Consider the following 15,677-nt stretch of genomic DNA (forward strand, 5'->3'; position numbering starts at 1 on the left):
AAGCTGTATTCAATATATGACAGGGCTCTCTATCATAAATTTCCCCCTTTCAATAGTCAGCTGGAGCTTTTCTTTCCTTTTATGGTTTTCTGAACTCTGTAGGCAAATATATATTGTTGGACAATTAATATGATTTTTTCCAGTTAAGACATTAAATTACAGGGAGGACAATGGGAACAAAACACCTTTTGTTCAGGCTAAACTGTTCCTAATGATCCCTCTGTATCAACAGTGGCACCAATGGAGGTATCAACAAGGCCCTGTATTGAGACCCCTTTCAAAAGGCCAAGCAGAGCAGAACATGAAGTAGAAACTTGCAGAGAGTTGCTTGCTCTTCACTCCACCTTGGTGGTCTCACTGGGAAAAAATGGGTTAGAGAAAACAGCAGCAAAAATAGATAGGAGTCTGATTTATCATAGAAATAACAAGGCATGTCTGAATTTTGCTCTGGGGCCTCATTTCGTTTTCAAATAAGAGTCTGCAAGAGGGGGCTTGTGAAATTTCATGGATGTGTGTGTAAATAATGGGGGTGGAGAGCCATATTGGTGATTCAATGATGAAAGGCTTCCACAGTAGCCCATCCTTTATTTATTTCTTTATTTCTTTACAGTTTATATACTGCTCTACATCAATAAAATATCCAAGCGGTGAACAATAAAAGGGAAATGGTGATGATGATGATAAAAATACAGAATTAAAACCTTTAAAATCAGATTGTACCAATAAAACTGTGGTTGATTAGTCAGGGAAGGCTTGTTTAAATAAAAACGTCTTCAGCAGGTGCCAAAAACAAAACTATGTTGGTGCCCGCCTGACATCAGCTGCCAGGGAGTTCCATAGAAAGGGAGCTGACATACTAAATGCTTTACTCCATGTGGACTCCAAACAGACTGCATCTTCTCCACTCTCTCTTTCCTCCTACTTCTTTCTGACCGCAACAGCATGCAGTCATGACTTGTTTTCTCAGCCTCTCCTACACCACTGGGCTATAGTAAAGATAAACAAGGAGAGGATGAAAATCATGTAAGCCACTTTGAGGAGTTTCCTTGAGGTAGAAAGGTGGGATTAAAATGTAATTTTTAGAAGGAGGTTAATGTATGGATATTTGGCACACTTGTTTTTGTCCCAGCTTATATTTATTTGTTCATAATTAGTTCTTAAAGTAGAGCATCCCCAGTAGAGTTCCCCAGTGTTCTGGCAAACTGCACCTGTTGCCTTGCTAGCTTCCATTTTTGGTATTTTAAATAAGCTATTACGATATTGTACTGCTGCAGGAATTTTCCCATTGTAATTAAGCTTTTTTTTGCTAAGGTCCAGGGGTTAGGAAAGAGAAATCAGAGAACTGGGAGTGGTTGGATAAATTGGGTTTTGTGAGTAGCCAGTAAATCAGCTACATTTCATTGAAGTTAGATCAGTGTTTTTATTAGTTGATAAGTGCCCAGTCCATCCAAGTCAATCAGATTGTTATCAACTGAGACAAGAGTGAGATAATTTTGAGGGTGGAGGGAGTCACTCTGCCCAGCAGATCATTAATGAAGAGAGGGAGGGAAACAAAAAAAAAAAAGTATGCAGGGTTGTTCAGGGTTGTTTGTTGGTCTCCTCCCACCACTTTGCCCTCACAATAATTCTTTGAGTTAGAATCTAACTGTTAGATTGAAATGGAAACTGAGCCAGGTTACCTAATGAGCTTCATGACTGAACAGGGTTTTTAACCAAGTTCTCTTCAGTATAAGTTTGACCCTGTGCCCTTTCCACCATACTGCCTCACAGGGACTAGTGCAGGGGTGGTAAACCTTTTGTCTATCAAGATCCAGTAATCCACTGGGGGGTGGGGGCGGCAATGATACTAAATCAGGGATTACACACAATTGTTGATTAAATTGTATGTTCTTAACTGTATTATAAATATCATAAATAAATAAATAAAAATATTGTAATGCCTTGGCAGATGGTGCTGGGGTGTTGCCATCTTCCATAGCTCTGGCTACTCATGTTGGGATCCAGTGACAAGCAGGAATAATACTGTAACCATCCCTGGACAGGGAGGCAGGTGAAGACACACATATCTGCTCCTTCTGTCACGGAATATCTCCACCAGGGCAGAAAAGGTGGGTGAGAGAAGGTTGGACACCACTGCTGGAAAGTGCTTGGAGCACCTTTGTAGCAGCAGCACCCAACTGGCTGCTCTTTTCAGTAGCCCTTCCCTTGGAAGAGGCCAGCAGATGGGAGGTGTTGGGTACAATTGCTGGAAGATACTTGGAGCACCTTCCAGTAGCGACACCCAACTGGTCACCTCATTGGCATTTCCCAGTCATTGGGGGGCGGGGGGGGGAGCTCCCTAGAAATGCCTGGGGTGGCAGATGAAATTAAGTAGGGGGTGCATTTGACCTTCAAGGTGGAGGTCCCCAACTGCTGGGCTGAAGGAGCAAGGATAAGATGGGACGTAAGACACGGAATTGGAATGCTTCCGCACACATGGCCTTACAGAATTGTATGAAGGGGAAATCTGCAGCAGAACTTCCAAGCTTAAACTGTTTTGCCTCTGTCAAAATCCTAAGCTTTACAGTGACCTGCAACCACTGACAGTTAATGCCCATTCCCTATAGGTTGTGCGCTGCTAAGCCACTGTCAGAAAAGTGTCTCTCTATACATTGGGGGGTTCCAAAGGTTACGAATCATTTCCTTGTTAGTGCCCTTGTTTTATTTGGTGCACCAAATTTTTCCAAAGCACAATGCAAAAGGTGGCCTTCCATCAAAACCCAAAGGAAAAGAAAATGCAGTCACTGAACTTCTTGCCTCTTTTTCAGTAATTAGGAGGTGATGATTGGTCTGATAATAGAACCCCTTCATTTGGATGGGTTTTGGACTGACACTGATTTAAATCTGCCAAAGAAAGGGCTGCCTAACTTTTTCAGAAAGAGGTCAAGGGCTTTGTGAACCCTTGTGATCCAACTGTTTGGCATGGGTTAGGTTTATACCAGGACGCACCACCTGATTAACTCCACGTTTTTCTAACTAGGGGGAAAATCTTCAAGGCTTTGTCTTTGTAAAAAGCATTTTTACCCAATAAAGCAAAACGAAGTTATGCTTCAGAGGTTAAATGTATCAGGTTGAAATGCTGCCTGATGCTTTAAAATGCCAGCCACTTCTCTTGCACTCATATCGAAACATAACAACAGCAGAAGTGAGATACCAGAAGTGAGATACCACATGTAGACATGCTTATTATCTGCATGGGAGTGGGCACTATCAAAATGGGTGCACCTGTGAAACTATTCATTGTGCAACTGAATCCATACAAAATGAAGATTTTCTCTATCAATAACAATATATTTGCTTCTCATACCAAATAGCTGAGGTTTGTTTATTATTTATTTATTCATTTCTGTACCGCCCAATAGCCGAAGCTCTCTGGGCAGTTCACAAAAATTAAAACCACAAAGCGCAGTATAAAACCATATAAAATATGAAAGCTTAAAACCACAACAAAATAGCACAACCAGAATAAAACCTAGCAGCGATGCAGAGAATTAAAATACAGATTTAAAACACCAGAGCTAAAATACTAGGAAGCTAAAATGCTAAAATACTGGGAGAATAAAAAGGCGCTGAAAGAAGTTGGCTCACTGAACTCGGTGAAACTTACTTCTGAGTAAGCATTCCCAAGATCAGGCTATGAACAGATAGAGACTTACCTTGTGAGATACTGTAACCAATAACTATTGAGAAGAACCGTAAGAACACAATACATACACCATGCCAACAGCAAGAAGACACACAGTACCAAGTGTGGGGCTGATCACCTCAATGGTGCAACACACGGGGGTTAAAGAACCTCTGTCTCATCTTGGGAGAAAGTGGCTGAGGCTCATAATAAAGTGTATAATGAAGGGAGGGTGTCCTTAGGAGCAGAGGTTTACACTGAGGCTGGATGGACAGAGTTTAGGGACCAGATTATGCTCATGGACTGCCAGTTGCCTATCCCATCAATAAAAGGTTGAAATAAGACCTACAAGGCTTTGTACTGTGTGCGCACATATACTTATATGTATACATTTATGAGGCATTTGGGGTCATGTTTTCAGGATAAAACGTACCAGTGAATCTATCATGTATTATAGCTTCATACCATTAAACTATGCCACATGTCTCTTACTTCAAAAGTTTCTACTCAAAAGGCAGCTGTTTACTTGTGAGGCTTTCTGATAAATGGTTGACTAAACTGACTGCAGTCTGCTGGCTGCAGCTTCAAAGACATCACGGTTTGGAAATTCCAGACAGATTTTAAAAAATGGTTGAAAACCCCTTACCTTGTTCTCTGAAAGCCACCCAAGGAAGCTCACGGGAAGTTTTAATTTATCCAGGCCAAATGAGCAAATAGGTTTGGTAAGCTTCTTCCATGTCATGATTTCCTTTCTTCATCTTTTTTAACTTTTAATCTGTTTTTAAAAGAGGTGTCAGCTGCACTTGTCTGTTGAGTGTTACAGAACACATTCCTTTGATCTAATGCATCATCTTCTCTATTTAATGCATATCAATTGTATCTTTATTTGCCACTCCCCTTATCCTTGTGTGCAGATAAGATGAGGGTTCTTCTGAAGTCATAGACCTTCAAGGCTTACCAAAAATAGTGGGGGGTCTAATTCATTTCATCCACCCCAACTCAGCAGGTTGTAAGCACTCAGCAAGTACTTATTTTTTTATTTAAAACATTTATAGGCCACCTTTTAGGAGCAAACCCTCCCAAGGCATTCCAACATAGAAATCCACAATATAAAATCAATACAAGTTTTAAAGCCATAAAACATCACAAAAATACAGATAACTAAAAACCAAGAGCCAGCAAGAATACTAATCCTAAACAGCATTCAGGCTAGTAAGAATAGTACAGAAACCCAGTACAATGCATAGGAACATAGAAAGTGGCTTTATACTGAGTCATATTATTGATCCAGTAATAGGTCAGTATTGCTTGCAGTAGGGTTGTCCAGGGTTTCATAAGGAGTTTTTCCCAGCCAGGAATTGATCATCGGACCTTCTGCATGCAAAGCATGCGCTCTTTTAGTGAACTACAGACCCCTTCCAAACAGCAATAAAAGGTAAGAATGAAGACTCATGTGTTGGTTGCCCTTCCTAAGGAAGAGAATGGACGCATTCACATGATCACAGGGAGAGGGTGGGTAGCGGAACCACACTGCAGGGAGGGGTAAGGGAACCACAACGTGCACGCCCCACATGACCGCAGAACCACGCAGAAAAGCATGGTGCCCTCACCCATCCCTGCAGCATCGGCCTCCTGTCACTGTGCCTGCACATCACAGCAGCTGCCACAGCAGGAATCAGGTCGCACTGGCTGTTCCAGCCGTTGCTATGATGGCGACCATAGAGCTAGCCCGTGCCAGCTAGAGCGTTGCTGGAAGTTCTGGACAGTCTCGGCAGCCATCCCTATGATTGCCAAGATTTATCCATGGAGCAGCCGGATTTATCCACACATCACCCAACAGATGACACTATAAGCCACCCCGGGGGCACTTACCCCCACTGCAGGGGGTGGTTAATGGGGTGGGTAACTTAACAATTGTGGGAGGGCACCCCCCCCCCCATGATACGCTACCTCACCATGGTTCACTCCCGAACCATGGTGGGTTAGTGTTACATGTGGACCCAGACAATGTAAAAAGGGGCTAACCTATTACATTCTCAAAGCAACCCTGTAAAGTAGGCCTTCTATTGATATGACTGCTGCTGTTACAGCTGTTAACATCACTGTTGGTTTTATTATTGGTTTTAATTGTTTTAATTGTTGGCTTTTATTGTTCTTTTATTGTTTTTATCACTTTTAATATTTTAACCATTTTATGTATGTTATTGTTGTAACCCACCTTGGGAGGGCTTCTGCCCTGAAAGGCGGCCAAGAAATATTTTAAATAAAATAAATAAAATAAAGTAGGTTGCACTGAGAAATGTGACTGGCTCAAGGCCATCCAGTAAGTGCTATGACTGAGCAGGAACTTGGGCCCAGGTTTCTCCATTCTAAATCCAGCACTCTATCCACCTCAGCGCACTTATGGCTGTCTGATACTAACTCCAGCATAATAATTCCTGCTAGTGCAAACAGAAGTCATATCCCAGTACATTTTAAAATAACCTCAACAGAAATTACTCTTTCCCAGATGGTGATAAGTAACCATGTTTGTGATTCCAAGCAGATAAATTGTCAAAAACATCTTAAGTTATATTCTCTGAAAGCCACCCAGTGCCACTCACAAGACATTTGCGGTGACAGGAAAGTTAGATCTGTTGTTTTCTTCTGCTCTGGCAACACTAGTAGGTTTTCATGCCAGATAGATATCAGGGTTCAAATGAACTTAAATATTGCCCTTCTAAATCAAATATACTGTTTGAAAATGTGGTATTTCCCCTTGCTTTTTTAAAGAGACCCCAGCTACATGGTGTTATTTGACCTGAAATGACTGCCCGTAGTACTTTTTATTTTGCATATGTTTAATAAAGCAATGGCCTTCTTAACCATAATTCATTACATTGTATTCTCTCCTTCATTCTCTGCTCGTGCAACCAGTGGTTCGACATTCCAGCCAAGCTGCTTCAAAGAGAACTGTGAAGTTTTAGCACTTGAATTTTATTATTACTCTCCTCCAATATCTCTCATGTTGGAAAGATAAGACCTCTCTTATGCCGAAGGCATGAAGCTGTACAAAGCACCCATGTAAACGTGGTTGGGTAACATGTCAAAAAAGGGAGGATGTTATCTATGGAAAGTAGTTCTTAGATTCTATCAGCACACTTTGGCATGAAGAATTTCCTATGGTAATGCCTCTCACACTTTCCCAGACTTTTACCGGCACCAACGAAGGCTGCAGACCTCTTTGTAATGTTAATGAATCACCTTAATGGACTGTTTTAGCTGAAAAAACATTCATCACCTTTTGTACCACAATGATTTGTTTTTAAAAATGCTTAAATGTTTAAGTAGGCAATAAATGCCTATCAGACCAACCCCTGTGGACTAGCAATCTATAACTATAAATCACTGGTAGATCATCATTGTCCTGTTTAATTAACACCCTCAGGGATTTCATCATTAGGTAGCTTTACGGGGCATTCATGTTCATGGTAAGGAAAAGCGTGTTTATGTGAAAAGCATTAATCTTTGCGACTTGCATCTAGAAAGAATGGGAGAAGGGATATCACTGGTCACAGCTTTTCACAGGAAAGTCAACATTCATACTAGGGATGTAGGAGAAATCCGCAACAGAATCAAATGAGTTCAGATTTTTATGAATCTGACCAGTGGATTCCACAGTGGAGTGGCTTTTCTCCCGTTGGAGAAAAGTCTGCAAGCGGACTTGCAGACTATTTTTCTAACTTTCTGGAATTTTGTGCAAATTTAATAATAGAAAAATTTGCAAAACCTTTTTAAAAAGTGGCTGAAAATGCACATTTCCCCTGTAGGCTAAAGTGTGAAAAACTGCATTTTGGTGGGATTTGCACATTTTGGGAGAATTGGCACACTTTTGCAAGTGCAAATCTTCGCAAATGTGAATTTGTGCAAATTTGGAAACTCAAAAAAAAATCTGATTCCGTTGATGAGCGGGTGGTGCCTGACAATCTGCAAAATGCAGATGGAACAGATTTTACACAATCCGTACATCCCTAATTCATACTGAGTTTCAAAATCTCTGTTTCTATTCACCACTATGGCAGTTTGGTTATGAGTTCTCTATATAGCAGCTTCTTTAGATAGCTGATTTGTATGAGCCTTCCTCAACCTGGTATCCTGCAGATGTGTTGGACTACACTCTCATCATCCCCAGACAGCTAGACCATGCTGCCTGGAGATGACAGATGTTGTAGTAAAACACATCTGCAGGGCACCAGGCTCGGGAAAGCTGATGTACAGAATTGTACAGTTATTAGCCATTGGGGAGATAATCCAAATGTCTTTCCCATTGCTATAAAAAGTATTGGAAAATCACATTTTTCATATATTCAGATCATAGTGAGGTAATGTGCAGTATTATTTAATTACCCATTTATTTAAAAGAAAGAAGATGAGATTGAAATTATATATGATAAGAATTAATAAGGTTTTGTAATATTGAAGTTTGGTGTGTGTACGTGTCTGTGCTGTGTGTAATATAATTTATATAAACTTGAAATAAATAAATGTTTTTGATTTCAAATGTTAATGTTCTCAAAATATTGGCACTTGGGGAAGTGTAACTCTTCCTCCTGATAATATATCCATTGCACTGGAAGCTGCTGTGTAGACTGTAGTTGTGTACGTATCATGGGCAACTATTGGCTAGTGCCTGTAATAACACTGGTGATGAATGACACCCTCTTTCCATGCATGCACCATTTGGAAGCTCTCAGACAGCCTTTTAAAATGTGTGTGTGTTGTTGTTTAAAAAACTAATTTTCCCCACTGCATCTTTTTAAAATTATAAATCAATTAAATCCAACACTGGAAACCTTCCTGACACAGGAAAAATAGTATTAGGCTGCAATCCTGTACACACATAACTGGAAGTAAACCCTCTTGAACTGATTTCTGTTAGATCGATAAATTAGGTGGCAAAAAGATATTTGCTTACATATCAGAGAAGTAAGATTGCTGCTTTTCTAATTCTTTCAAATTAGACAAAGCTTAGAACAACTGATAAGACAAACTAAAACAAAATGAGAGTTAATCGATTTGGAGAAAACTCTTATTTATTCATTTGTTTGTTCATTCAGTTTATACCCTGCCTTTCTATCAAAAAGTCGCACTCAGGGTGGTTAACAAAAACAATTTAAATAGATTAAAACAATCAATCACATTAAAATACAATAAAACATAATTACAGAATAAAAATAGCATCCAAACCAACAGATCCACTTACAGGCCAAAGGCCTTCTTGAATAAAGCAGGCTTTGCTTGCTGGCAGAAGGTCAGCGGAGAGGGAACAAGCTTAGCCTCCCTTGGGATGGAGATCCACAGCCTGGAAGTGGCCACTGAAAAGGCCCTCTCTCACATTGCCACCAAATGCTCCTCTGATAGCAGCAGTCTCTAAAGAAGGGCCTGTCCAACTCTTAATTCAATAGGGAGAGAAATCCAGTGGACCCTGGAAAGCATCCCAGGGACCACAGGATTTTTCAGATAACCCTCCTGAAGCCACAGGCACTGCTACAACTTTGGGAGAGGGACTCCAAAATTGCCTGCTTTCTGAGGTCACAAAAGTGGCCTCGGAGGACCTCATAGAGGTCAGAAAGGGGACATTCTAGTGGGTGGGGACAGGACAGGAGGAGAGGCTAGTATACAAAAATCTGATCGCCTCTCCAGCCCCAGCCTGGCCAGTAGGCCTCCTCTTGACAGGCTCAGTGGCCTGTCTAGAGGAAAATGAAAGAAAAGGAGGATGGAGATGCTAAAATCACCTCTGTTGCTCCTCCTGCCCTAGCAGCAGCAGCGCAGCAGGGCACTGGATACTCCGAAGCCTCCAACTCCAGAGGCTTTCTTCTAAGGGGAGTGAAACCCATAGGATTTTGCCCAAACTAAGGAATCACTCTCTCTGATGTGTAACTTAGGAAATAGGAATCAAATAAAAGATCCAAAAGATAACCAGAAAGATGGAATTTGGATTCTGGTATTGTAATAATGGATAGTATCTGGAAAGCAATTTTTCCAAATGAAATATGACATACAATGTCAGTGAATGGGGAAAAATCATTTTACGGTACTTGTCAAAGGCACTTGTCTAATTCTTCTTAAAGCTTAATTGGTGTAATGGAGCTATACCAGATTTATGGTGGTGCTTGCTCTGAACCTCAGGCAAATGATGATAGTATGTCGTTTGCATGTGAGAAAGCCCGGGATTTGGGGGCAAAGGAGGGATCATAACTAATATGCAAAGTAAAATAACTTACTGCATACCTTAGGACAATAGAAGATCCTGCACTGGACAGCTGGTATGAGCAAATTTGGTCTGTGTTGTTTGTAGTCAAACCCACTCATCTAGCCAGGTTTATTTTTAATTTTTATTTTTTATTTACGACATTTGTATGCTGCCCCATAACATAAAGTTCTTTGGGCAGCTTACAATAAACATTATTTATTATTTATGTAATAAATTACATAAAGCTTTGGGCAAGCTTTACAATAAAATAATATAAATATAAAACAAAACATGAAAGGGCAGAGAAAGTAATTCAAGTTTTCAGAATTTCTATCAGGCATAGAACTTTTTAAAATCAAAACATATTGTTAGAAATATTTGTCTCATCATAGATTTATTCAGAGTGGAAAACATTAATATTGTAATCTACCGTACAATCCTATGCACATCTACTCAGAAGTAAGTCCCATTGAATTCAATAGGACTTACTCCCAGGTAGGTGTATATAGGTTTGTAGCCTCAGAGCATTTTCCTCATTTTTAATGTATATGTTTGCTGAATGTTTTATAAGTTGTATAATATTGTATTTTTACAATGCAGTATTGATATGTATTGATTGTGCATATTTATGAGTTTACACAGATATAGATGTATGTACATGTGAATATACATGCACAACTATATTACAAATGGAAAGAAACCCCTCAATAAATGAAGTAAAAAGAATAATTCTAAGGTGTGCAGCCTGCCTCTTCAGTGCTAAAATACATAAAACCAGACCACAAGCACTGATGTTCTTCAACATCAGCTTCGCTGGATCGGCCATGTTGTTCGAATGCCTGATTATCGTCTTCCAAAGCAGTTACTCTATTCCCAAATTATGAATGGAAAACGGAATATTGGTGGACAGCAAAAGATGTTCTTAAAGCTAATCTAAAAAAATGTAACATAAGCATTGAGAACTGGGAAGCTCTAACTCATCAGCGTTCCAACTGGAGGTCAGCCTATATTAAAGGCGCTATGGACTTTGAAGAAGCACGAGTACAGAGCGAAAGGGAGAAACGAGCTCAGAGGAAGGCACGTCAAGCAAACCCTCACCGTGACCACCTTCCACCTGGAAATCTATGTCCTCACTGTGAGAGGCTGTGTAGATCCAGAATCGGCCTTTACAGCCACCTGCAGACCCACTGCTAGAGATTAATGTGTTGATTGACCTATCTTCTATGAACCTGTGTATCCTTTTAAAGAGTTATCTATACAGACTGTATCTTTGGAAGACAATCTTACTCGGTCACGATGATGACATAAAACCAGAGGGATGAATGGATGGGAGGAGCAAGCAGGCACTGAAGCACATGTAACCAGAATAAAGCCAAAAACAAGCAATTCCAATGCAACACAGCAATTGCCCCTCTAACATTATCCACCCATTAAATGGGGACAACATATGGTGCATTATTTGCCTTAGTTGGGCCAGCACTATTTTAGCACTAACACATAAATAGAAGGCAGGGGAGAGTTGCCTGGAAAGGCTATATCAGAAGGCATCACCAGAGAACAAGCCAGTATTCAGGACCAAACAGCAAGACCCAGAAACACATGAAATGCCAGAAATCAGGTAGACCTTAATGCTCAAGCAAGGCTCAACTACAAAAGGAAGTTCTGTCCTTCCTGCCCAGAAGAATCCAATGGCCAACCTGGGAGGATGAACTCAAATCTAGGTCCAGAAGATTCATCGCTGAGGGACTACAGTTATGTGCTTCACCATACAGGGCAGTGTTCAGCAGTTCCTGACACATTCTGAGTCTTGAACCTGTTTCAAAGCTTTGTATATTTCTAAGTGAAAATAGGATATACTAAGGTGGTCTCATATCCTTAGTCTGTGAACTGAGCCAGAAAGACAGTATGTCAGTGTTTCCAATGCTAAGTTCTGCTCTTGAGAGAAAAACAAACACAAGTAGTTTGTTCATTTCCCAAGTAAGATTTGCATTAACCTGAATCTCATTTATTTGAATGATCTGGATGACAATAAAATGAAAATCAGCTGAACTACAGTGCTATGTGAAATAGGTTTAGGCAGATGTAGACTTCCACTGAGCACAATATATACCCACTTCCAATTAACCCACTATTGTTTTTCCCAAACCCCCCCCCTCAAATATTACGTATGTACATTTGTATGTCCCCTTCATAGATCACTGCCTTGTTGTGGCGAAGGGGCTTGTGTAACTCAGTGAAGCCATAAGCTATGCCATGCAGGGTGGAGAGTTCTGACAAAATGTGGTCTACTGGAGAAGGAAATGGCAACCCACTCCAGTATTCTTGCCAAGAAAACCCCATGGAACGTATCACAAGGCTAAAAGATATGACACCAGAAGATGGGCCCCTCAGGTCAGGAGGTGTCCAATATACTACTGGGGAACAGCAGAGGAAATTTCCAAGTAGCGCCAGAAAGAGTGAAGCAGCTGGGCCAAAGCCAAAAGGACACTCAGCTGTGGATGTGACTGGTGGTGAAAAGAAAGTCCGATGCTGTAAAGAACAATATTGTTTAAGAACCTGGAATGTCAGATCAATGAATCAAGGTAAGCTGGAGGTGGTGAAACATGAGATGGCAAGATTGAACATCGACATCTTGGGAATAAGCGAACTAAAATGGACAAACATGGGCGAATTTAATTCAGGTGGCCATCATATCTACTACTGTGGGCAAGAATCCCGTAGAAGAAATGGAGTAGCACTCATAGTCAACAAAAGGGTGGGAAAAGCAGTACTGGGGTACAATATCAAAAATGATAGAATGATCTCAGTACGAATCCAAGGCAAACCATTCAACATCACAGTAATTCAAATCTATGCCCCAACCACTGAGGCCGAAGAAGCTGAGGTTGATCGGTTCTATGAAGACCTACAACACCTTCTAGAACTAACACCAAAAAAAGATGTCCTCTTCATCATAGGGGATTGGAATGCTAAAGTAGGAAGTCAAGAAATCACTGGGATAACAGGCAAGCATGGCCTTGGTGTACAAAATGAAGCAGGACAAAGGCTAATAGAGTTTTGTCAAGAGAACACACTGATCATAGCAAACACTCTTTTCCAACAGCACAAGAAGTGACTCTACACATGGACATCACCAGATGGTCAACATCGAAATCAGATTGACTTTTGCAGCCAAAGATGGAGAAGCTCTATACAGTCAGTAAAAACAAGACCTGGAGCTGACTGTGGCTCAGATGGTGAGCTTCTTACTGCAAAGTTTCAGCTTAAATTGAAGAACGTAGGAAAAACCACTAAACCATTCAGGTATGACCTAAATCATATCCCTGATGAATATACAGTGGAGGTGATGAACAGATTTCAGGGATTAGACCTGAGAGACAGAGTGCCTGAGGAACTATGGACAGAGGTCTGTAACATTGTTCAGGAAGCAGCAACTCAATCCATCCCAAAGAAAAAGAAATGCAAGAAAGCCAAGTGGCTGTCTGATGAGGCTTTACAAGTAGCTGAGGAAAGAAGGGAAACGAAAAGCAAGGGAGAAAGGGGAAGATATACCCAACCGAATGCAGATTTTCAGAGAATAGCAAGGAGATACAAGAAGGCCTTCTTAAATGAACAATGCAAAGAAATCGAGGAAAACAATAGAATGGGAACGACTACAGGTCTTTTCAAGAAAATCGGAGATCTCAAGAGAACGTTTTGTGCAAAGACGGGCATGATAAAGGACAAAGAAGGCAGGGACCTAACAGAAGCAGGTGAGATTAAGAAGAGGTGGAAAGAATACACAGAAGAACTATACAGGAAAGATCTTAATGTCCCTGATAGCCATTATAGTGCGGTCACTGAACTTGAGCCGGACATCCTAGAGAGTGAAATCAAGTGGGCCTTAGGAAGCATTACTAACAACAAAGCTAGCAGAGATGACAGTATTCCAGCTGAGCTATTTAAAATCCTAAAAGATGATGCTGTTAAAGTGCTGCACTCAATATGCCAACAAATTTGGAACACTCAACAGTGGCCACAAGACTGGAAAAGGTCAGTTTACATTCCAATTCCAAAGAAGGGCAATGCCAAAGAGTGTTCAAACTACCGCACAATTACGCTCATTTCACATGCCAGCAAGGTGATGCTCAAAATCCTACAAGCTAGGCTTCAGCAGCATGTGAACCGAGAACTACCGGAAGTACAAGGTGGGTTTCGAAGAGGCAGAGGAACTAGAGATCAAATCGCCAACTTTTGCTGGATCATGGAGAAAGCAAGAGAATTCCAGAAAAACGTCTATTTCTGCTTCATAGACTATGCTAAAGCCTTTGATTGTGTGGATCACAACAAACTGTGGCAAATTCTGAAAGTGATGGGAGTACCAGACCACCTTACCTGTCTCCTGAGAAACCTGTACAAGGGTCAAGAAGCAACAGTAAGAACCGGACACGGAACAACCGAGTGGTTCAAAATTGGGAAAGGAGTACGACAAGGCTGTATATTGTCACCCTGCTTATTTAATTTATATGCAGAGTACATTATGAGAAACACCGGGTTGGATGAATCACAGGCCGGAATTAAGATTGCCAGGAGAATTATCAACAACCTCAGATATGCAGATGATACCACCCTAATGGCAGAAAGCAAAGAGGATCTAAAGAGCCTCTTGTTGAAGGTGAAAGTGGAGAGTGCAAAAGCTGGTTTGAAACTCAACATTCAAAAAACTAAGATCATAGCATGTGGCCCCATCACTTCCTGGCATATAGAAGGGGAAGAAATGGAAGCAGTGACAGATTTTATTTTCTTGGGCTCCAAGATGACCGCAGACGGTGACTGTAGCCATGAAATTAAAAGACGCTTGCTCCTTGGGAGGAAAGCTATGGCCAACCTAGACAGCATAGTAAGAAGCAGAGACATCACCTTGCTGACAAAGAGTCGTATAATCAAAGCTACGGTCTTCCCAGTAGCAAGGTATGGTTGTGAGAGCTGGACTATAAGGAAGGCTAAGCGCCGAAGAATTGATGCTTTCGAACTGTGGAGCTGGGGAAGACTCTTAAGAGTCCCCTGGACTGCAAGGAGGTCAAATCAGTCAATCCTAAAGGAAATCAACCGTGACTGCTCATTGGAAGGACAGATAATGAAGCTGAAGCTCAAATATTTTGGCCACCTAATGCGAAGAGAAAACTCACTGGAAAAGACCCTGATGCTGGGAAAGATTGAAGGCAAAAGGAGAAGGGGACGGCAGAGGATGAGATGGCTAGATAGCATCACCGATGCAATGAATATGAACTTGAGCACACTCTGGGAGAGAGCGAAGGACAGGAAGGCCTGGAGTGCTATGGTCCATGGGGTCACGAAGAGTCGGACACAACGACTGAACAACAACAACATTTGTATGTGTTTAATTAATCTATTAATACAAATTTCTACCCCACCCACTTAGCTTCAAAGCTATATGCCTTTGGTATAATAATTTCTCCTATGTGTCCGTATCCTGTTCATAGCTGCTCCGTTTTCTCGTGGAATTATGGCATTCCATCCCATTCTGCACCTTGTTTCATCTTTTATAATAGCTCAGACGTGCTAAGCTATGTAAAGGAAGCTACTAAGGGTTCCAGTTTAGGATGACTGAATAACATAGAAAGTGTATCAACGAAGTATATAAGATATGCCTATTGGCAGAAGTTTACCTCTTTGCAATATTAGTGTTACTGTAGAACTGATAAGTCATTCAGATATGAGTAATGCTTTTCCTGTACTTCAACTGACAGCCAATCTTTTATATAAAAAAATTAATGTGAT

At 40.9% G+C, this 15,677-nt stretch overlaps 1 long non-coding RNA gene across 1 annotated transcript in view; it reads right to left on the reverse strand.

Annotated features, from left to right (window-relative positions):
* Positions 1-544: 544 nt before the first annotated feature.
* Positions 545-15,677, reverse strand: part of LOC146348880 (uncharacterized) — an 86,638-nt gene continuing 71,505 nt past the window's right edge. The window contains exon 4 of the long non-coding RNA XR_014790747.1: positions 545-986. This is a non-coding gene — a long non-coding RNA (uncharacterized LOC146348880). The remainder of the gene's footprint in view (positions 987-15,677) is intronic.

Source organism: Heloderma suspectum, chromosome 4, assembly GCF_057233095.1.
Source record: "Heloderma suspectum isolate Gila_16-S chromosome 4, 16-S_ref, whole genome shotgun sequence".
NCBI lineage: Eukaryota > Metazoa > Chordata > Lepidosauria > Squamata > Helodermatidae > Heloderma > Heloderma suspectum.